The sequence below is a fragment of the Chiloscyllium plagiosum genome, unplaced genomic scaffold, assembly GCF_037043375.1.
Source record: "Chiloscyllium plagiosum isolate Xiang-an unplaced genomic scaffold, Cpla_swu_hap1 HiC_scaffold_6, whole genome shotgun sequence".
Taxonomy (NCBI): domain Eukaryota; kingdom Metazoa; phylum Chordata; class Chondrichthyes; order Orectolobiformes; family Hemiscylliidae; genus Chiloscyllium; species Chiloscyllium plagiosum.
The window spans coordinates 114,182,344-114,204,543 of NW_028270144.1; the positions used below are offsets into that span (position 1 = coordinate 114,182,344).

General features: G+C 42.3%; 1 protein-coding gene across 2 annotated transcripts in view; it reads right to left on the minus strand.

Annotated features, from left to right (window-relative positions):
- Window positions 1–22,200, minus strand: part of slc9a7 (solute carrier family 9 member 7) — a 145,030-nt gene that overhangs the window by 85,311 nt on the left and 37,519 nt on the right. The gene's annotated exons all lie outside the window — the stretch shown is intronic.

Genomic DNA, 22,200 nt, shown 5'->3' on the forward strand with positions numbered 1-22,200 from the left:
TTTCACTGCTCAGAAAGGAAAAAGCAGCATGTCTGCAGAAATATAACAGACATTGAAGAAAAATCACATAGGTTTTGCTAGTGTCTTATCCAACACTCAGCCTGCAACTGTGACCCAAATCACAGGGAATCTAGAGAAGCTCCTAGGAGCTGGAACTGGAACAAAGGCAGCTGGGAGCACTTAAATGGGGCATGAGGCAAAATTCTAACTTCCCGCTAGCAAAACGAAAATTGGAAACAAGTTGGCAGGGATTGCAGCTCCCAATGACAAAACAGGGGAACCTATTTTTAATGCATCACTCCGACTTAAGTACTCATTAAAACACAGGGTTGCCTGATAAAAATTGTGCCTTTGTGATCAAGTTGCCAACAAATGAAAATCAGGTGCCTTCAAATTCATGACGAGCAGGCAGCTGGTGAACTTGTCATCCTGGTGGATTTGGAATGAGTTGGAGCTGCTTTTCTAGTGTGGGAACCTGATGTACAAGGGGAGAGAAGGCTGAGCTGCTGTGTTGTGTTCGGGTGGTGACTGTCCTGCAAAGCTGGGGAAGTGGGGGTTGGGTCATGGAACTCCTCAGAGGCTTTATGGGGGGAGAACAGAGAGAGGGACCTCTATGTTAGTAACTGACATTCCTTCAGTCAAAGACAGCACAAACACAAAACAGGGAATATTGAGGCCAGATCAAAAAAAGTGAAAAATGGGAGAATCCAGGGAGTAACCTTGACAGGTCAACGGTGATGGTGGGAGGGTTGAGCTTGATGTTGGGAGTGAGTTTGACAATGGAGGAGTTTGACAGCGGAGGATGTTGAGCAAGAAGACTCCACCCAATTGTCTGGTCATTTATTTAATTGTTTGTTGGAGCTCATGGTGCGCAAATCAGCTGCTGTGTTTTGTATATCACAACAGTGAATGTAGTGCACACAATGTACTTCATTGGCTGCCAAGCACCATGAGATACTGCAAAAATACTTCTAGAAATACAAGGTCCGCCTTTACAGAAGGATACCAGTATGCACTATGTTCCAGGTTAAGGCCAAAAGACATAGGAGCAGAAGTAGGCCATTCAGTCCATTGACTCTGTTGTGCCATTCAGAGAGACCTTGGCTGATCTGCAAGTCCTCAACTCCAGCTTCCTGCATTTTCTGTATATTCCCTATAATCCTAAATTCTGTTCGTGTTAAAAATCTGTCCCTCTCAGCCTTGTACACATTGAATGACTCTATTAAGTCTCTCAAGAATCTAAGTTTCAATAAGATTGCTACTCATTCTTCCATATTACAAAAAGTACAGGCCTAATCTAGTTAAAAATCACACAATACCAGGTTACAGTCCAACAGATTTATTTGGAAGGACTACTTCTTCATCAGGTGGTTATGGAGCAGAATCATAAGACACAGGATTTATAGCAACAAGATTGCAGTGTCATGGACTGTAATATTAACCAAATTTAGCTAGTCTTTCATCTTTTAGCATGATCAGGTTAGTTTCAGTTCCGTGACACTGCAATCCTGTTGCCTTAAGTTCTGTGTCTTATGATTCTGCTCCACAACTACCTGATGAAGATACAGCTCTTCGAAAGCTAGTGCTTCCAAACAAACTTCTTGGACTATCACCTGGTGTTGTAGGATTTTGAACTTTGTCCACCTCCTCCAAAAATCAGGCCTAATTTATCCAAGCTCTTCTCATAAGACAGTGCTAACATCAGCCTAGTGATGATCTGGATGGTCTCTGATGCTACTATAATCTTTCTTTAGATTAGGAGCCCTCAGTATACCCAGCTGTGACCTGATGAGTGTCTTGTATAGTTTTGGCAAGACCTTCCATATTTTTATATTCCATTCCCTTAGAACTCAAAAGGTCAACAGTCCATAATGTTTTCCTTATTAATTGCTGAAATTGGATGCTAGCGATTTCCATGATTCATGATGGGGACTCCCAAACTCCACTGTCCCAGGGCTTCCACATTCTCTCTCTCTTCTCTTTTTAAATAATATTTAGCTTATCTATTATTCCTGCCAAAGTGCATAACCACATTTACTCACATTATATAACATTTGCCAATTTTTTTCCCACTCCCATAACTTATTGGTAGTCCTCGTCTTCCCAGTACAAATCTGCAATTCCTCATTTGGGAGCTCATGGTATGAACTCTTGTTACGGAGAACAGAAGGAATAGTGGAAAGAAAGTGGAAATGAAAACTACGATATCTACTGGGCTCCCAGTCACCACATACCTTTTCCTTTCCTTGCACTGCACTTCAAAAAGACAGTGTTTATATGAATCACAATCTGCAGATGGCACAAAGAGTGCATACACGCAAAGGGAAAACCAATGTCATTGGTAAGCAATAGACAGGAGCAGCTGGGCTCAGACGTGGAGCATACATTTAGAAAAGTGCTTGAGATTTTTAGATTTTTGAATAAAAACTAAATGGGTTTGATTCCAAATCATCCTCACCAAAACAAAAAGGAGGCTGACTCCTGGTGCCAGATGTCCCCGTCACCACTCCATCAGACCTGGTGCAGGCCTTGTCCTGTGCCAGTTCCTGTGCCAGCCTTTCCTATCCTAACTCTCAACACAGGTCTTCCCCGCTCCCACGCCTGGCTTCTGCAGGGGTGGGGAAGGCACATTCATCAGCCGCCAGCCTCCTCCCTCCCCTGGGCCCAGATCCCTGGCCCTTTTGTCAGTAGCGCAAGTGCAAATGTTTCCTCAGCTAACACTGCAAGCGGAGTTTGGGCAGGTATGGGATCCTCCTCCCAATTTGGTGTCATGCATAATCACTCCAGTTCAGTGAAGCAAAAATCAGCATCTGCTGAGGACTGGTTCATCTGCCCACTCAGTTTAATTAAGGAAAGCGTTAATCATTGGGTCATGAGGAAGGGTATTGTTTACTAAGCAACAAGGCATTTAAGACCAGGATTTGTCACAGTCATCAATTAATTCTGACGAGACCATTTACCAAGTCTTCGACTCACTTCCTTTTGATTTTGGATGACCAGAGTTTTGGGCTTAATTCGTTTTATTGATAGCAGTAAGGGTTATGGAATCTCCTCTTCTATTTACATAGCCTTTCTCAGCAACAAAATGCTCCAAAGTTAGTAAAAGGAGCAGAGTCTAGGTTTCATCAACAGCAATGCTCATCCCCACAACTATGATCACTTTATATGGAATAAACATTTCATACACCATTCATACATTACTCATGCTACATTAGCTGCATTTATGTAAACCAGTACCCCAGTTAAAATTAGAAGGCTGAAAATATTCTACTGTGGTCTAGCTGGCCATTTCCAGTGAGGGGAGAGGAGGGTGGCGGTGAAAATCAGGCAGAAGCAGCAATTAATAACATGATACAGCTCAGAACGTGGAGTCAATTGCAGATTCAAGCCCACAAGAATGAGTCAGCGCAGACTTGGAATTGGCAATCATTATCTGTATGTTCAGGTTTTAAAATGACCCTAAAGGACCTTTATAACCTCCCGGTCACAGACATATTGGTGTGTGGTCCTCACAACTATTAACATGCTTTATGTACAACAGGTTATAAAACAACAACAACTCACATTTTCCATCCAAACGCTGGTTGCAGTTGAGTAATGAGCTGCTGTTTGCTTTGATCAAGGACCAAAACCTGGTTGAATCATGCAAATGCAAATCCTATCACAGGATTACGAAAATTTGTTCAATGACAGCACTGCTAAAACGTTCACTATCTATAGTTGACAACTTGGCTGAGTCACAGTCAGCAAAAAGATTGGAGATGGATCCAAATTTCATGTTTTAAACCATGATTTGAATCAACATGGATGGTAACATATGGATATGAAAATATTGTTCTAATCCTGGACTAGTAACCCCCGGAGGTTAATCAAATAAACCGGAAATACAAGTTCAAATCTAACCGCAGCATCTGGGAAATTGAAAGTTAGTCATTTACATAACTTTATCATGGAGTCATATAGCACAGAAACACATCCTTTGGTCCAACCAGTCCAAGCCGAACATAATCCCAAAACAAACTCGCCCCATCTGCCCAAATCACTTCAAACCTTTCCTATTCATGTATCTATCCCAATGGCTTTTAAATTCTAGGATCCAACGTTAAGGATGGGATTTCTAAATTCTAAATGCAGAGTCAAAGTAGAATACGTCAGCATGGATTTACTGAGGGGAGGTCGTGCCTGACAAACCTGTTAGAATTCATTGAAGAGGTAACAAGTAGGTTAGACCAAGGATACCCAGTGGATGTTATCTATCTAGACTTCCAAAAGGCCTTTGATGAGGTGCCTCACAGGAGGCTGCTGAGTAAGAGGGCAGCTCATGGTGTTCACGGTGAGCTACTGGTATGGATTGAGGATTGGCTGTCTGACAGAAGGCAGAAAGTTGGAATGAATGGCAGCTGGTGACAAGTGGTGTCCCGCAGGGTTCGTGTAGAGGCCGCAGCTGTTCACATCATCCAGATCATTTATATATAAAGGGACCGGAGGCATTCAGGTGAAGTTTGCCAATGATACGAAGTTAGGTGGACAGACAGGTAACACTGAGGAGGTGGAGCAGCTGCAGAAAGATTTAGACAGTTTAGGAGTGTGGTCCAGGAAATGGCTGATGAAATTCAACATGAGCAAATGAGAGGTCTTGTACTTTGGAAAAAAGAATACAGGCATGGACTATTTTCTAAATGGTGAAAAAAGAAGCCAAAGTACAAAGGGATTCTGGGACTGCTAATCCAGGATTCTCTAAAGGTTGACTTGCAGGTTGAGTCTGTGATTAAGAAAGCGAATGTCATATTGTCATTTATCCCTAAAGGGTTGGAATATAAAAGCAGTGATGTGCTTCAGAGACTTTATATAGCTCTAGTTAGAGCTTATTTAGAATACTGTGTCCAGTTTGGGCCCCACACCTCAGGAAGGACTACTGGCACTGAAGTGTGTCCAGTGGAGATTCACACAGATGATCCTTGGAATGGTAGGCCTGACATACGACGATCAGCTTAGGATTCTGAGAATGTATTCATTAGTGTTCAGAAGATTGAAGGGAGATCTAATAGCAACTTAAAAAATAATAATGCATGGCTTAGAAAGGGTGGACAGTGGGAAATTGTTTCCATTAGATGGGGAGATTAGGACCAGTGGGCATAGCCTGAGAATTAGAGGGGGTCCATTTAGAATGGAAAGGAGGAGACATTTCTTCAGCTAGAGAGTGGTGGGTCTGTCGAATGCATTGCTATGGAGTGCAGCGGAGACCAGGATGTTATATGTCTTCAAGGCAGAGTTTGATAAATTCTTGATCTCAAGTTAAGGGCTATGGGGAGAGTGTGGGTAAGTGGAGTTGAAATGCCAGCCATGATTAAATGGTGGAATGGACTCGATGGGCCGAATGGCCTTACTTCCACTCCTATGTTTTATGGTCTTAAATGTTGTAATTGTCCCCGTCGCATCCACCACTTCTCAGGGCGATGACATAAAACTATTAGATTGTCAGGAGGTGATGACCAAGCGGTATCATCACTCGACTACAAATCCAGAAACTCAGCTAATGTTCTCACCATGACAGATGATGGAAGCCGTATCCAAATAAAAAAAGGGATTTGAAATTAAGAGTCTAAGTATGACCATGAAACTGTTGCCAATTGTCAGAGAAAGCCATCTGGTTCACTAGTGTCTTTCAGTTGGTCATCCTTATCTGGTCTGGCCTATTTTCAACTACAGAGCCACAGCAATGTGGTTGACACTGAACTGTCCTCTGGGAAATACAGATGGGCAGGCAGCTGGCCTACCCAGCAGCACCCACATCCTATGAATGAATAACGAAAAAGCCACCTGATTCACTAATTATTACAGGGATGTGAACATTATATACATTATGCAGAATAACAGCATACTATCGGAAGAATGTGAAACTTGAAAGGATTCAGAAAAGATTTACAAGGATGTTGCCAGGATTGGAGGATGAGAGCTAAGGCAGAGATTGAATAGGCTAGGGCTGTTATCCCTGGAGCGTCGGAAGCTGAGGGGTGACGTTATCAAGGTTTATAAAATCATGAGGGGTACAGATAGGGTAAACAGACAAGGTCTTTTCCCTAGGGTGGGGTAGTCCAGAACTAGAGGGGCAGAGGTTTAGGGTGAGAGGGAAAGATATGAAAGAGACCTAAGGGGCAACTTTTTCAGGCAGAGAGTGGCGTGTTTGTGGAATGGGCTGCCAGAGGAAGTGGTGGAGGTTAGTACAATTGCAACATTTAGAAGGCATCTGGATGGGTATATGAATAGGAAGGGTTTGGAGGGATATGGGCCGAGTGCTGGCAGGTGGGACTAGATTGGGTTGGGATATCTGGTCAGAATGGATGAGTTGGACCGACAGGTCTGTTTCCGTGCTGTACGTCTATATGATTCTACATAGGCCATTAGATCCAACAGATCTGGTCTTCATGCTCCTATCTGTAAATGACAAATTTATTTAACGTGGGATCATAAGGATATAAGAAATTGAATTAGAAGTAGGCCTCTTAGCTCCTCAAGCCTGCCTCACCTTTCTATAAAGTTCAGGGCTGATCTGCCCCACACCAACCCCTCATAGCCATTAACTCCAATATTTTCAAAAGTCTCTCCCCTCCAAAAACGGTGATCTAGCCTCCACAACTCTCTGGGATAGAGAATTCCAGACATTTCCTATCCTTCAGCAGAAGAAATTCCTTCATGTCTCCTCATTCTGTAAATGGTTTGAGATTCACTACTAATGAAAACACCTCGATATACTATATGCTATCAGAATCTTGTTTGTTTCAAGAAGATCACGCTCATTCTTCTAAACTCTCATGAGTAAAGGCCTAACTTGTTCAGCTGTTCTTGATGAGTCAATCCCTTCATCCTAGCTATCAGCTGAGTCACAGTCAGTCTCTTTCAAACAGCTTCCAGTGCCAGTAAATCCTTATGTAAATACAGGAATCAAAACTGAACACAATGTTCCAGCTGTGATCCCACCAGCACCCTGCACAATTGCAGTGAGATCTCCCCATTTTAAACTCCAACTTGGCAATAAAATTTAAAATTTGCCTCTTAATTACTTGCTGCACACTTGCACTTTTTTGTCTTTAATGCACATCACTTTGGAGTCTTTCTCCAATTAAGTAATGGTCGGCTATTTCAAAACAATTTAAACCATGAAGGGATTGGTTTTGCTTTTTCTTTGTAAAAAGTAACTAAGTTGGAGAGTCTTGTTCCAAGGAGAAAGTGAGGACTGCAGATGCTGGAGATCAGAGCTGAAAATGTGTTGCTGGAAAAGCGCAGCAGGTCAGGCAGCATCCAAGGAGCAGGAGAATCGACGTTTCGGGCATGAGCCCTTCTTCAGCATTAAAGGCTACCAACAACCTGTCCTGTCAATTCACTATCAGTGCCTTGAAATCGGTTGTCCTTATCAGGCTTCCTGGTCTACAGCAGTGTGGTCGATTCTGTTCACAGTCTCTGATCTTGCAAGACCCCCATTTGAGAGAAAGGACTGGAGAAGTTTAAGAGAACAGTTCATCACTTTCTCAAATAGGGAAGGACAGTGAATGTCAGCTTTGCCAGCTGCACCCAAATCTAGCGAATTAATTAAAAACAATCCAGGTTTACAATTACATTAAAGGGGCTGCTATATTGCACGCCAAATTTACAGCTAACATAGAACTCTTGAAATGCTTTGCAGCAGCCAATTTACACACAATCAGTTAAACTAAAAGTTCTAAAAGTAGTCATGCCGGACTCAAAATGCTAACGGTTTCTCAGACCTGCTGAGTTTCTCCTGCTGTTGTTTCAGATTTCCAGCAGTTTTCCTGCACAAGAGAAACAGTTGGTTGAAGGATAGTCTTTGAGCAAGTTACCAATGGGGATGCTGCTGCTCACATTCAAATAGTGCAGTGAACACCTCATATCTACCCAGTGCAAATTCGTTTAAAATGCCTTCTCCAGAGAGTGTCACCGTGGCACTATTGTATTCAAGTTTCAAACTGGATTTTGTGATCAAGGTTGGAACCCAAAATTTCTGCAAGGATTCCAGTTGGCTGAAGCTTTGTTCTATTCTTCAACTGTATAATTTATTAAGGCCTTTCAATTTCATTAAAAACAGATGAAAGGCAAATGTTGGTAGAAATAATATAATGTTTTAGATACTTGGGCATCCCTTCAGTCTTTGATGGGTGTTGATATCCACAGTCATGAGATTAGTCTGATATTTCACCTTTTGGATGAAATTGTTGCCATTCAATTTCTCCCCCATTCTAGTCATCTTGTACTACAGACTGCATCCACCTGTGACATATGCCACAATTTGTGCGACACTAGTCAGCCAGTCAGATTCTGAACTTGCTCAGTTTTTCCATACTGAGGCACATTTAGCTTCTCAGGTAACACCCAGGAAAGGCAAACTCATGGCTCATTGCGAATTGGCAATGTCATACTACTTGATGTGATGCAGGGATTATATGCAATGCATCCTTTTTTTGAGGGGAAGCTGTAGCAGATCCACACCTGGAGTCAGAGTTATACAGCATGGAAACAGATCCATTCATACAACTAGTCCACACCAACCACGTTCCCAAACTGAAGTAGTCCAACCTGCCTGTATTTGCTCAGTTCACAAATTGAGCGGAGAATGCTTCTAAATTATGGACCTTCAGATGAAGCCACCATACATTTTTACCGCTGGACCAGTGAAAGACTTCAAAAATCAATCAGCATTAAAACTAACCATTTTAAAAATTCATTGTTATTAGATTGCCAGCTAATGCAGAGCTTTTCGGATGTTGCTGACTCAAATATAGGACAGAATTGGAACATTACAACCTCCCATCTATAGAATCCATCTACCAGGCCCGCGGTCAAGGAAAGGCTGCCAGCGTTCTCAAAGATCCATCCCACCCTGGCAATGCTTTTCTACAATCAGGGAGAAGGTAGAGAAGCCTGAACACACACCAGCCAGTTTCAAAACAGTTTCTGCCCTATTGTTGTTAGAATACTGAATGGACTCTCAAACTCTGAACATTCGCCTGTACCTGTGTTTTTGTTTTTGCCGCTGTTTACCTATTATTTACTTATCTATGCTACTTAACTCTGTGATCTGCCTGTATTGCTCGCAAGACAAAGCTCTTCACTGTACCTATGTCCACGTGATAATAAATCCAATTCAACTCAACATTACAGAGGTTTTTAGTGCCTTAAGTGGCGCACTGGAGATTAAGCTGAAAACCTATAGAGCAATAGGTGGCATCAAGTCTTTGAGAGTCATGCACAATATTCAAAGGTGCAACAGAGTTGGGGTAATGGGGGTATATCAAGAAATTTCCATGAGTTAGCCCTTGCATGCGGAATTGAATTTTTACCTTTGAGCCAAGGAGTCACAATTTGAGCAGTTTCCCAGTGTTTGGGCCAAATTAAAACTTGCTGATGGTAAAATGGAGATGGGTAAATGGAACCAGGACCTGCTAGCCATTATTGGAGCCCAGCTGCATCCATTCAGCACAAACTGAAAACACAGCTCATAGCAAAACCTTGTCAAGTGTTTGTACAATTGGCATCAAACACAAATTAGAACCAGGAGTAGATCACTGTCTCTCTAGCCTGCTCCACATGTGTTCAACAAAGCACAGCTTTGAACCACAGAGGGAGCTGAAAATAGGTAAGCGTCCATGGATGAAGCAAAAAAAAAGGGGAAGCAAAGATTCAAATGAAAACAAACAAACAAAGTGATATTTAATGTGCCTGCTAAAACTGGGTAAGAATGATGTTTAAATTGCAATGTCCCACACTTTGCAAACACACACCAGGGCAACTTATTTTTTTTTAAATTCAAAAAGCCACCTGAAGACGTCAACAAATGACTGATTTAAGGAGACCAGACTGTGAGGTGCGAGAAGAACCGAGGTTTGCACATTAGAATCCGTCAATTGTAAACACCCAGCAGTAACAAAGATATTTCTGAAGATTCAATCATACTTGAAACAAGGGACAACCACACACTGATCAGCATAATCCATTTAGCTTCCAAGTCATTCAGGGATCGAAAATGATTCAACTATCCTCACCGCAAAACTCTCACCAACTGATTTTGGGCAGCATAGCGGAGAAGAAGGGAAAATGGAACAGAGGCTTATAGCCATTGATCTGTTTACTGGTGGTTTCTTTTAAAATAATTGTGTTACATGTTTGTTCTGTTTTTAATAATGTAATGGCTCAAGTAATCTTAAAACACCATCTGCATGTTCAATTATACCTTGACTCAAACAGGTTTGAGATGAACAAGTAATTGAAATCTGTAAGCTACACTGATGTTAACCACTAAATATAAAAGGTTCAATAATGAATATAACGACAATTGAATACTACTACATTGACTAAAGCGACTGACAAGAATGTCATCTGCTGGATATGGACAAAGATAACCAGACCAATAAGAATCAGCTAATTTAAACAATGCATGACGAAGATGACTGGATTCAAGAGTTCAGAGGTGGAAGATGCAGGTCCTGGGCCGCCTCCAACCCCACTCTTACCACCCAACGCCTGGAGGAAGAACACCTCATTTTCCACCTCGGGACCCTCCAACCCCACAGCATCAACGTGGATTTCACCAGTTTCCTCATTTCCCCTCCCCAACCTTACCCCGGTTCTAACCTTCCAGCTCAGCACCGTCCTCATGACCTGTCCCATCTGTCCATCTTCATTTCTGCCTATCTGCAACACCCTCCCCTCTGACCTATCACCTTTACCCCACACTCCATCCACCTATTGCACTCTCAGCTACCTCCCCACCCCCCACCCCAGCCCTATCCTCCTCCCATTTAACTCTCCACCCCCATGGCTCCCAGCCTCATTCCTGAAGGGTAATGCCCAAAACGTGAGTTTTCATGCTCCTTGTATGCTGCCTGACCTGTTGTGCTTTTCTATCAACACCCTGATCTTGACTCTAATCTCCAGCATCTGCAGTACTCACTTTTGCTTCAAAGGTGACTTTATGTCCAGAGTGGACCAGTGATTTGACGCACAAAAGATAAGCTGGTGTTTGGTCTGTTGCTGATGTTGGGAAGACAAGGTTGGCCTGCCTAAATGCGGACTCAAAGAGACTTGCCAGTTGCCTGGTCAAGACGTGCGACCTATGCAGCTGGCAATATATGGGCATGGAAATTTAAACAAGGAATCTGTTCAGGTTTTGATGAATTACCTTAGAGCTTGGGGAGACAATAGTCCCCTGTTACTTTCTCCGTGACAATAACTCCACCAATGAGAGTCTACAGGCCAACAAAAGTACCCCTTTCTTCTGCAGTAATTAAGTTGTACGTTTGAAATTTGGCTTTCTTGCAAATTGTCCTGAGATCAGCAAGATGCAAAAAACTTTAAATTGTCTCTCTTTTCAGCAATGTTCAAGTTCTATACTAACAAGTGATGTAATTATCATTACTTCCTCATGGTCATTGGATCAAAAATCCTGAATTCTGATATTCCTCCTGCATCAGTTCCAGGGGTAGTTCTCACTGCCTTGGAGGACAAAAAGTCCTGGCCTTGCCAATTGTACTCACATCCCTTTAACAAATAAAAGTAGTCATACTTCATTCACATTTTTTATCATTGGACATTGTATACAGTGCGTGTATGGATTTGTGGTTTTCATGACTTAAACATTGAAAGGCTTCATTAGTAAGTCCATAAGACATAGGAGCAGAAGTAGGCCATTCAGTCCATTGCGTCTGCTCTGTAATTCAATCATATCACGACTGCTCAGATATCCATTAACTCCATTTCTCTGCCTTTTCACCAAAATCCTCAATTCCCTTGCTGATTAAAAAATCATTTATTTCAGCTGTAAGTGAGACCGTAAATTCAAGAACACAAGTCGGCCAGACACGGACGAACGGACGGACACACACACACACACACACACACACACACCTCCCTTTAGCTTTCCCTGCCACTAAAGTCCGTTTCTTTTATCTGTACTAATGCAGCAGAATGTACTATTACCTTTTTAAGGACAATTAGAGATGGCAATAACACTCGTCCAACCAGCAAATCCCAAGAATAAATTAGAAAGACAAAATCAGCTAAGATTATCTAGCTCAGTACATGCCTCTTCAATTCTTTGTTGTGCTTCTCAGCCAAATCCAGTGGAAGTTGCGCAACCTTAATTGCCCTTGAACTGAGTCGCTTGCTAGGACACTTGCTGTGGGTGTGGACCCTCAGGATGAGACAGCAAGAATCCCTTCCCTAAAGATGGCATTCAGTGAACCAAATGGTATTTTTATGACAAATCAATGATAGCTTTGTTGCCACCATAACTTTCAATTCCAGATTTTATGAATTGAATTTAAATTTCAACCAGCTGCCCTGGCTATTGGTGTTCTAATTCAGCTCATTGCCTGACATCTTACTACTTTCATTTTACAAAATGTGTGTAAGAACAGGTAAGGGAGGACCAGAAATCTGTATCTTCCAGACAAGCTGACCCTTTAAACAGCAGCATCTTTTAAACTGAAAGGTGGCTCACAAATAGATATCCATTTTCTATTGTTTTTCTATGCACTTTCACAATGACTTGTCGCAACAAGTTCCAGCACTGCCTCCACACTTAACAATATCAATACACTTTGATCCCATGTGGCTAAGTTCAGCCAATTGGAAATGAAATCCAATGCAACATTTTAGAGCTTCTTCACTAACACAAAACGTTTTTTTCAAGTATACAAGACAATGTTTGATTGCTTTGTGGAGAAAAAAAAAACAAAATTTACTACCAAATTCCACTCTTTTTTGATAGAGGAGATAAACTGACAGATATTAGGAAAGCAGCTATAGCAACCAAACTCAATTGGACTGTTCCCAAGACAGCTTTAGTTGTCAAACAATAGCTTGACCTGCAAGATAGAGACTCAGTTCTGCCTTCTCTGCTACCTACCATATCCATCTACATTCAGACCCTATTATTTCCAAATGCCAAAAGGTTAGGACCCATTCAGTGCCACAGAGAAATAGGTTGCAATGTTCACAAATCATGAAAAGCTAGCCTGTAAACAATCCAAAAGATTTGTGGAACATTGTCCTGTTAACTCAAGAGCTTGAAGTAGGAATTGGTGATTTTCTTTCATTGTGACACCACATTATATTTGGAGTAACGGAAGCAGAAAATGCAACAGGTCTGGCAGCATCTGTGGAGAGAAATCAGACATAACATTTCGGTTTGAGTGACCTATCTCAGAACTGATGGTAGCTAGGAAAATCTTGGTTTTCATGCAGAAGACACGGTGGGGGTGGGGGTTAAGGAGTAAATGATAGGTGGAGATACAGCTCAAAGAGAGAGAAGAGCAGACAGACAAAGGAGTGGATAACAATCTGGCTTGGAGGGTGAATAGCTATTAATGAGAACTGTTGGTGGCTAACAATGAGTTGTGTGTAATCGCAGTCTATGCGATAACAAGGACTGGAGTGTGGAGGTTGGGTTAAGCACATGGAAGGAGGTGTCTCAAGCCCTAAAGTTTCTGAACTCCAGGTGGAAACCAGAAGGCTGCAAGTGGAAAATGAGGTTACAGCAGGTGTGTGGCATTCACTTTAAGACGTTGCACATCAGGAAACAAAGGTTGCCCTGGAGGACAGACAGAGCAAAGCCACAATAACAGCTTGCACAAAGCAGGTTTCAATGTCATCAAGTTTACAAGGCTCAGGGGTGCTCTGATCAAGGTCTCTAAAACAACAAAGAGATTCTCTAGGTTAAATACATAGAAACCATTCCCTTTTAGGAGAGCATTTGGGTCAAGGAGACTTTATTACTAAAATTATGGCTTTGTTAGAAGCTATCTTAAGAAATGGAAATCTTTCTTTAATCATTTAGGGGTTGGGTAGTTCATGGCTGTACCAGCATTTATTGCCCGTAGCTAATTGGTCTAGAGAAGCCTGTTTTGAGCTGCCTTTTTGAATGGCTACAGTCCATTTAGTGCAAGTACAACAACAAATGCTTTTGGGAGGGAGTTCCAGGATTGTGATCAGCAACAGTGAAATAACAGGGGAGTAACTTGGAATTTGCAAAGTGGGGGGGGGGTCAGTGTATAATTTACCCTGATTTGGCACACATCTCTAAAAAAATCCTTATGGATGCCTTTAAATTTTTAGTTTAACCAATCCATTTTTGTGAGGCGAGGATATGAAGGTATATGAGCACACAAATTAGAAGCAGATTTAAATAAGAGACCAAAGCTGTACATAATACTGCAGATGTGGTCTCACTGACATTCCTACTTTTAGATTTTACTCCCCTTACTAATCACTTGGTGTAACTGCATAGTAACCGCTTGAGATTTATATAGCGGAACACTTAGTCTAATAAGATGAGTATAATAAGACTCTGACATAGAATCCCTACTGTTCAGATAAAGGCCATTTGGCCCATCAAGTTTATATGGACCCTCTGAACAGCATCCCACACCCTCCTCTCCACCCTATCCATGTAACACCCCCACTTACCATGGCTAGTCCACCTACCCTGCACATTCCTAGACACTATGGGCAATCTAGCATGGCCAATTTACCTCACCTGCACATCCTTGGACTGTGGAAGGAAACCAGAGTATCCGGAGGAAACCTACACAAACAAGGGGAGAATTGTGCAAACTCCACAGAGAGAGAGACTGACCGCCACCTGAGACTGGAATCGAACCCGGGTCCCTGGCACTGTGAGGCAGCAGCACTAACCACTGTGCTGCCCGTAACTAAAAGAAAGCTTACTGAAACTCCTGATACTATTCACTGTTGGATAAAAGGTAGAGACAGATGCAGCAAATTCAGAATAGCGGCTTTCTAGTCAAGTACAGCAGCCTCAAAACTCACACCTCACGGCAGGCAGAACAATATAAGGTCAAATCCATGCAGACAAAACACTCCATACAAGTAACTGAAACTACTAAATTAGTGACCCATACATTCAGTTCCTTAATCCAAGTCATTCATATAATGGCAAATAATAGAGGTCCCTTTAGCTTTAATGGTTTTCTCACTGCCGTTTCCCTAGTAGTGATCATGTTTGTTTATGTTCCACCCTCATTTCAATACTTGATTTACAAGTTTTTCTAGGGTGTCATTTGTGCCTTCTACAGTGAAGATAGGCACCAAATATCCATTCTTTTGGAACCTTCAATTGGGAACCATATAGCTTTCAGGACTGAACATCAAGTTTAATAATTTTATAGCACGAACATCTCTTTCCATGTCTAGTACCCAGCCCCTCACTCCATGTCCTGTCATGAGATTGGCTGTCTTTAGCACTGCCAACTAATTTTCAAATACTCAGATCCCATTATCACCTATCTACCTTTTCTTCCTTGGCTTACCATCAACAATCTTCTTGTCTGCCTACCCTGTTTCTCCCTGTCTCCTTCTGGGCTCTGTTTCAACTCATTCCTTTCCCTCCCCTCTTCATCATCAGCATTATTAGTACCTTTTCCTAGCTGCTACTGGTTCTGAAGAAGGATCACTTGACTAGAATGCTGCCAGACTGCAGAGTTTCTCCAGCAATTTCTATTTTTATTTGTTAAAAATAACCATTCCATAATTCCATCATTTCCTTATTTCCCCACCATCAATTCCCCAGATTTGCTCTGCAGAACCAGTAGTTGCTTTTGTTGCCATTTCCTGCCCCATCCCCACATTTATCTCTCAGCCTCCTTCCCCCTCCACATTCCTGATGAAGGGCTAATACCCAAAACATCAACTCTCCTGCTTTCTGCTGTGCTTCTCCAACTTTGACTTTAAATACATTATCTGATTGCATATTTCTACTTAGCTTTTTTCTTCCTTTTTGAAGAAATTATTGGTTGGTGCATCATTCTAGAATTTCTGTCACGTTTGCCATTGTGTATCTACTATTCTACCCTGCAAACTAATTTTCAAGTACTTTTTGGCTTGCTCAGTTTTCATATCCTTGTAACTACTTTTACTTAAGTTTAAAACTCTAGTCACAGACCTAAACTTCTCAATCTCAGATGTGAAATTCTTTCATGTTATGATCACTGCTACCTAGAAGCTCCTTTACCAGGAGCCGATGAATTAATTCTGTCTCATTACACCTCACCTGGTCTAAAATAGCCTGCTTCCTGGTTAGCTGGAGAATGTGCTGCTCTCAGAAAATATCCAAAATGCACTCCGTAAACTCATTTTCTAGGTTACCTGTGTCAATCTGATTATTGAATCTATATGCAGATTAAATAATTTTTTTAAAAAGTGATTTCAATGGATATCAAAGTCACTGCCAAGGCTAGTACTTGTTACCCTACTATAATTGCCCACTGCAAGGGGCAGTTTAGAGTCAAATCAACATTACTCTGGGTTTGGAGTCACACATAGGCCAAGCCAGGTAATGACAACACATTTCCTTCCCCAAGTACATTACTGAATCACATGGGTTTTTGCAAAAACCAGTGGTAGTGTCCATCTTGTCTTTATGACAAATAGCTATTAATTGTAGCTTTAATTAATTAATTTTAAATTCTACCTCGACAATATTAATGTCTCAAACAATAATCACTAGAAAAACAAGATTACCTACTCATTGCAGTGAAGCTTGAGACAGTCTGATGAGCTCAAATTAGCTGTCATGTCTCCTACAATGTAACAGTGCTTCATTGGTTGTAATGTGTTCTGAGATATCTAGTGGTTGAGAAAGTGATTATTAATGCAAATGTAAGGTGTGTTTTTTCATGTTAAAACAATATGAAATGTCACCAGATGCATATTCTATCTCTAACATAAAAAATAATTATGCTCTAAACAACTTAGAAAAAAAATCACAGTAGAGTTCCCTTTGGCAGCATTGCCAAAACTAGCAACCTCTGCCACTGAGAAGAGCAAAGGTATTAACTTTATGGAAACACCATCATTTTCAAACTCCTCCATTGTTACAGATTGTATAGATTACATTACAGTGTGGAAACAGACCCTTCGGCCCAACAAGTCCACACCGACCCGCCGAAGCGCAACCCACCCATACCCCTACATTTACCCCTTACCTAACACTAGGGGCAATTTAGCCTGGCCAATTCACCGAACCTGCACATTTTTGGAATGTGGGAGGAAACCGGAGCACCCGGAGGAAACCCACGCAGACACGGGGAGAATGTGCAAACTCCACACAGTCAGTCGCCTGAGGCGGGAATTGAACCCGGGTCTCTGGCGCGGTGAGGCAGCAGTGCTAACCACTGTGCCACCGTGCTGCCCGTGCCATGCGAAAATTATGGAACTCCCTCCCAAACAGCACTGAGGGAACATCTGAACCACATGGTCCTGGAAGTTTAATTTAGACAAATGTGAGGTGCTGCATTTTGGTAGGGCAAATCAGGGCAGGACTTATACACATAATGTTTAGGTCCTAGGAGAGTGTTGCCCAAAACAGGTAGTGACGTGCATCTGCTTGTTCTTCTTGGTAGCAGCAGTCATGAATTTAGAATGTTGCGTCAAAGGAGTTGCCGTAGCACATCTTGTAAATGTTACCTCTGCTCCCTCTGTTCATCACGGAGGCAAGAAGTGAATGTTTAAAATGGTTGATAGGGTGTCAATCAAGTAGGTTGCTTTATCCTGGATGGTGTCAAGCTTTCAGTGCTGTTGGAGCTGCACTTGTCCAGGCAAGCAAGGAGTATCCCATTGCACTACTAACTTGTGCCTTGTCAATGGTGGTCAGATTTTAGAGAGAGTCAGAAAGTGAGTTACTCAGTGCAGATTTCCCAATCTCTGACTAGCTCTTGCAGTACAGTATTTATACAACTGGTCCAGTTTGGTTTCTGGTCAATGGTAATCCCCAGGTTCTTAATAGTTGGGGATTTAATATTGGCAATGCCAGTGAATATCATAAGGAGATGATTAGATTCTCTCTTGCTAGTGGTCACTGCCTTGCACTGAAGTGGCAATTACTGTAACATTAGGACTATACACTGGCTCAAGTCTGACATTATTTAGATCTTGCTGCATGTGCGGACACAGACTGCTCCAGTATCTGAGGAGTTACAAATGGTGCTGAATATTAATGTCGACATTTCTGACCTTACGACAGAGGGAAGGCCATTGATTGTCATCTTCTGTTGCTTAAAAGGAACTCCTGCAGTGACATCTTGGCACTGGGATGATGTTCAACAGTCACAACCAAATTCCTTTGTGCTAGTGGCAGAGTTTCATCCCCGATTTTCATTGACTTGAGTTTTACCAGGACTTCTCAATACCACACTTTGTCAAATGCTACCTAATGTGTCAGGGCCTACAGCTTGTGGTATCCAATTCCTTGATTGTTACAGAGATATACTGTGCCTGACTATCACCAAGGGTGGGGCTACTTGAAGTCCTTTTCTCTTCCGGTTAGTTGTTTAAATCAACAGCAGGCTGCAGAGCTTAGATTAGATCTGTTGGTTAATGGTTCACTTAGCTCTATCACATAGTGCTTGTACTGTTTAGTGACTAGTGCCCCATCCATGAAAACACCTCTATCAGACTGTCCACTTTCCAACTAATCAGTACTCTCTTCTTGTACAGTATAAATTATCACTCCCTTTGAGATTTGGTATTCTTGCGATGCTGTCCTGAAGACTACAGATGAAAAGTTTTAACTGCCTGTTCCTGCCTTTATAAAAAAAGTGCTCCTCACAACTGATTATAGGAACAATGTGCACCAAAATAATTTTGGTTGTGTTTCAGGAACATCAGCAGAAAGATGGAAGAAATGATCAGATAAGCTGATCAACTCAATGACCTTCTGCTGCAGCATGACAAAATATCATCAATACTAACCTTCCTAGTCTCATTCCAGAGAGGTGCACTGACCTGCTGAATGATTCTAACATTTCCTGTACTTTATCACAGATTTCTTATGTTTGGCTCACCTGGTTTAAAAATTGGCCTATTGAGAGTGGTCAAATTGGAGTGTGGTGCAAGTAAAGATCGGGAAGAAAAAAATAGCAGCAGCTGTAGAAAACCTTGCACTTGTTTTGTCTGCAATTAAATCTTGGGGAGATTTTAAACTCAAATTTTATCCCAGATACTTTGATTTATCAATTTCAATATTGATGATTGAATGGGAGGGGTGCATAGAGATTTAAGAGTTCTGTACAGGTTAATATAATAATTTATTGATTTCATTAACACTTCTAGTGAGATTTGGACAAGCTGAGTGGGTGAGCAAATGCATGACAGATGCAATGTTATGTGCATTCATTTGAGGTTATTCACTTTGGGAGCAGAAACAGGAAGGCAGTTTATGATCTGGTTGGTTATAAACTGAGAGGAATATGAATGGGTGTCCTTGTATATCAGTCACTGAAGGTAAGTGTGCAGGTGCAGCAGGCAGTGAAGGAGGCAAATGGTATGCTGGCCTTCACAATGAGATGATTTGAGCACTGGAGCAGGGATACTTTGCTGCAAATTGTATAGGAGATTGGTGAGACCACACCTGAAATATTGCATGCAGTTTTGGCAAGATGTTCTTGCGAGAATGAGAATGCAGTGAAGGGCTACCAGACTGATGCCTAGGATGGTGGAACCGAAGGATGGGCAGAGGTGGAATCAATTACATTTGCTGGCGTTCAAAAGAACTGAGTGGGTAGAGTCTCTCTGAAACCTACAAAATTCTAACAGGACTACACAGGGTAGATGCTGGAAGGATGCTCTCGACACAGGGAGGAGGAGGTCCAAGACAGGGAGTTACTGTCTAAGGACATGGCATCAACCATTTACAACTGAGATGTGGACAACTTTTTTCAACCAGAGACAGAATTCCACAAACTCACCACTATCACAGAAAGCAGTTAAGGCCAAAATATTGTATGATTTGAAGGAGGAGTTGGATATGACAACTGGGGTTAAAAGGATCAAAAGATATATGGAAAAAAACAGGAACAAGCAATCGGGTTGGATAGTCAGCCATGAACATAACGAATGGCAGAGCTGGTTTGAAGGGCCAAATGGCCTTCTACTGCTCGGATTTTCTCTGCTTCCATATTATCTGACTAATATTATATATACCTGCTTTTTCAGTTCCTGCACTAATAACAATATTGTTTACAGCTCCTTTTGGAGAGTATGCAGTGTATTCCCACATTTAATTATTGTACTTAACACCTGATTTTTTTGGCCGTTACAGATGAAGGCGGGCAGGTTTATTTGGAAATCCCCAAGTTCACTGGGTTAGCATTTGCCAACCCTTGCCTTGACGCTCCAATTTTTGAAGATCAATCTTTTGGATTACTGGATACAGGAAAAAAAAACATTTACTATTTACCCTTTCCTGTATCAATTGTATTTTAAAAATTCGAGATGGAAACATGCCCTATTTAACCCATTGCTTGAGAATCTTAAATCATCATTAAAATAAATGTTGTTAAAAACTGAAAATGCAAAACTCACAAATCACCTTTTATTGAGCATTGCGCTTTGGAGAGAAAAGTGTAAACTTAAAAGAGGATGCATAAAAGGTTCATGTAAATGGTTCTAAAAATGGGGAACTTCAGGAGGGGTAACCAAAAGATGTCCACCATCTACAATGCACAAGTCAGGAATGTGGTGGAATACTCACCACTTGCTTGGATGACCACAATTCCAACAAACCTCAAGCAGCTTGACCCATCCAGGCCAAAGCAGCCTATTTGATTATCGCATTCACAAATATCCACTCCCTCAGTCAATGCCATTCAGCAGCAGTAGTGTGTACCATCTACAAGGTGCATTGCAGAAACTTACCAATGTTCCTGACTCAGCACCTTATAAACCCACAACCATCATAAAAAAACAAAGGCAGCAGATATGAGAACACCCCACCACCTACCAGTTCCTCTAGAAGCCACTCACCATCCAGAAATGGAAATACATCTCCTTTCTTTCAGTCAAACTGGATTAAAATTCTCAAACTGCTTCCCCTGCCTCCCCCACCCAAAATCAGGCTTAACTGAAGTTCAGGAAGTCAGTTCACCACTCTCGAGGGTAATTAGGGATGGGCAATAAATGCTGGAATTAATTTTTAAAAGTAGGCTAGAGAAAGTTAGGAATGTTTTCCATGGCTACCTTTCACTAAGAGGAGATCTATACAGTCGTACAGCAAAGAAACAGGCCCTTCGGTCCAACTAAACTCCCATGTTGACCATGGTCGCCTGACCCGCAGCAGCTATCTTGGGTCAAAATTTCTATCATCGCAATATGCTTCCAATCACTTAATGCAAATGCAACAAATAGTATCGGAGCCAAATATTCACTCAACTTTAATTTTTTTTTTCTTAGACGGAACAGGAGTTCTGACACTCCTGTTATTTTTTTTCTTTTCTTTTTTTTAAACCCCCCACACTACCACCTAACTGCGGTAGTGCTTATTTTTCCCCCAGCACCCATGGTGTGTGTGTGCAGGTGTGAGACACAGTGAGAGACACAAGGTGCACGAATCTTTATTCAATTCCCACCATCAGGAAGATAGGATGCCACCCGGGTGGCCAGTGACAAACACTGCCCTTCACATCAAAGGGCAATGCTGTGTGATCAAAACAGCGAAGGGGAGGGTAGGGACTAAATCAAAATAGAGTTGGAGGGGGAAATAATGCACTCCACTCCCTGCGGCGCCCACCTCTCCCTGAACAACTCCAGGGTGTTGGTGGAGACCGCGTGCTCCTTCTCCAAGGATACCCGGGCCCTAACGTACCCGCGGAAGAGGGGCAGGCAGTCGGCCCTAAAGATCCCCTCCACGGCCCACTGTCTGGACCTGTTTATGACCAGTTTGGTCAGACCCAGGAGCAGACCCACGAGGTGGTCTTCAGACCTGCCCTCCCTCCTCCGTACCGGGTGCCCGAAGATCAGGAGCGTGGGACTGACGTGCAACCAAAAGCAGAGGAGGAGATTGTTAAGAAAATCAAAAAGGGAGTGCAAAACGCCCACAGCGCCACAGAACAAGCAGCTGGGCTGGGAGTCAGTGAACCACCACAATCTGCGGTTGCAGGGGACCACTGCGTGCAGCACCCTCCACCCCAGATTCCCGTGAGAAAGGGGGAGGACTCCCACGTAGAGCCCTCCACTGGGGATCCCCACCGCCCGGTGGCAAATGGGCACGCCAAGGCGTGTCTGAACGGTGGAAGAGGGAGAAGAGGTGGACGGTGTGCAGCAGCAATTGATACAGGGCCCACCTTTTTACATCCTTAAAAGGGACAAAATTAAAATTCCGGAGGCGGTTCAGGG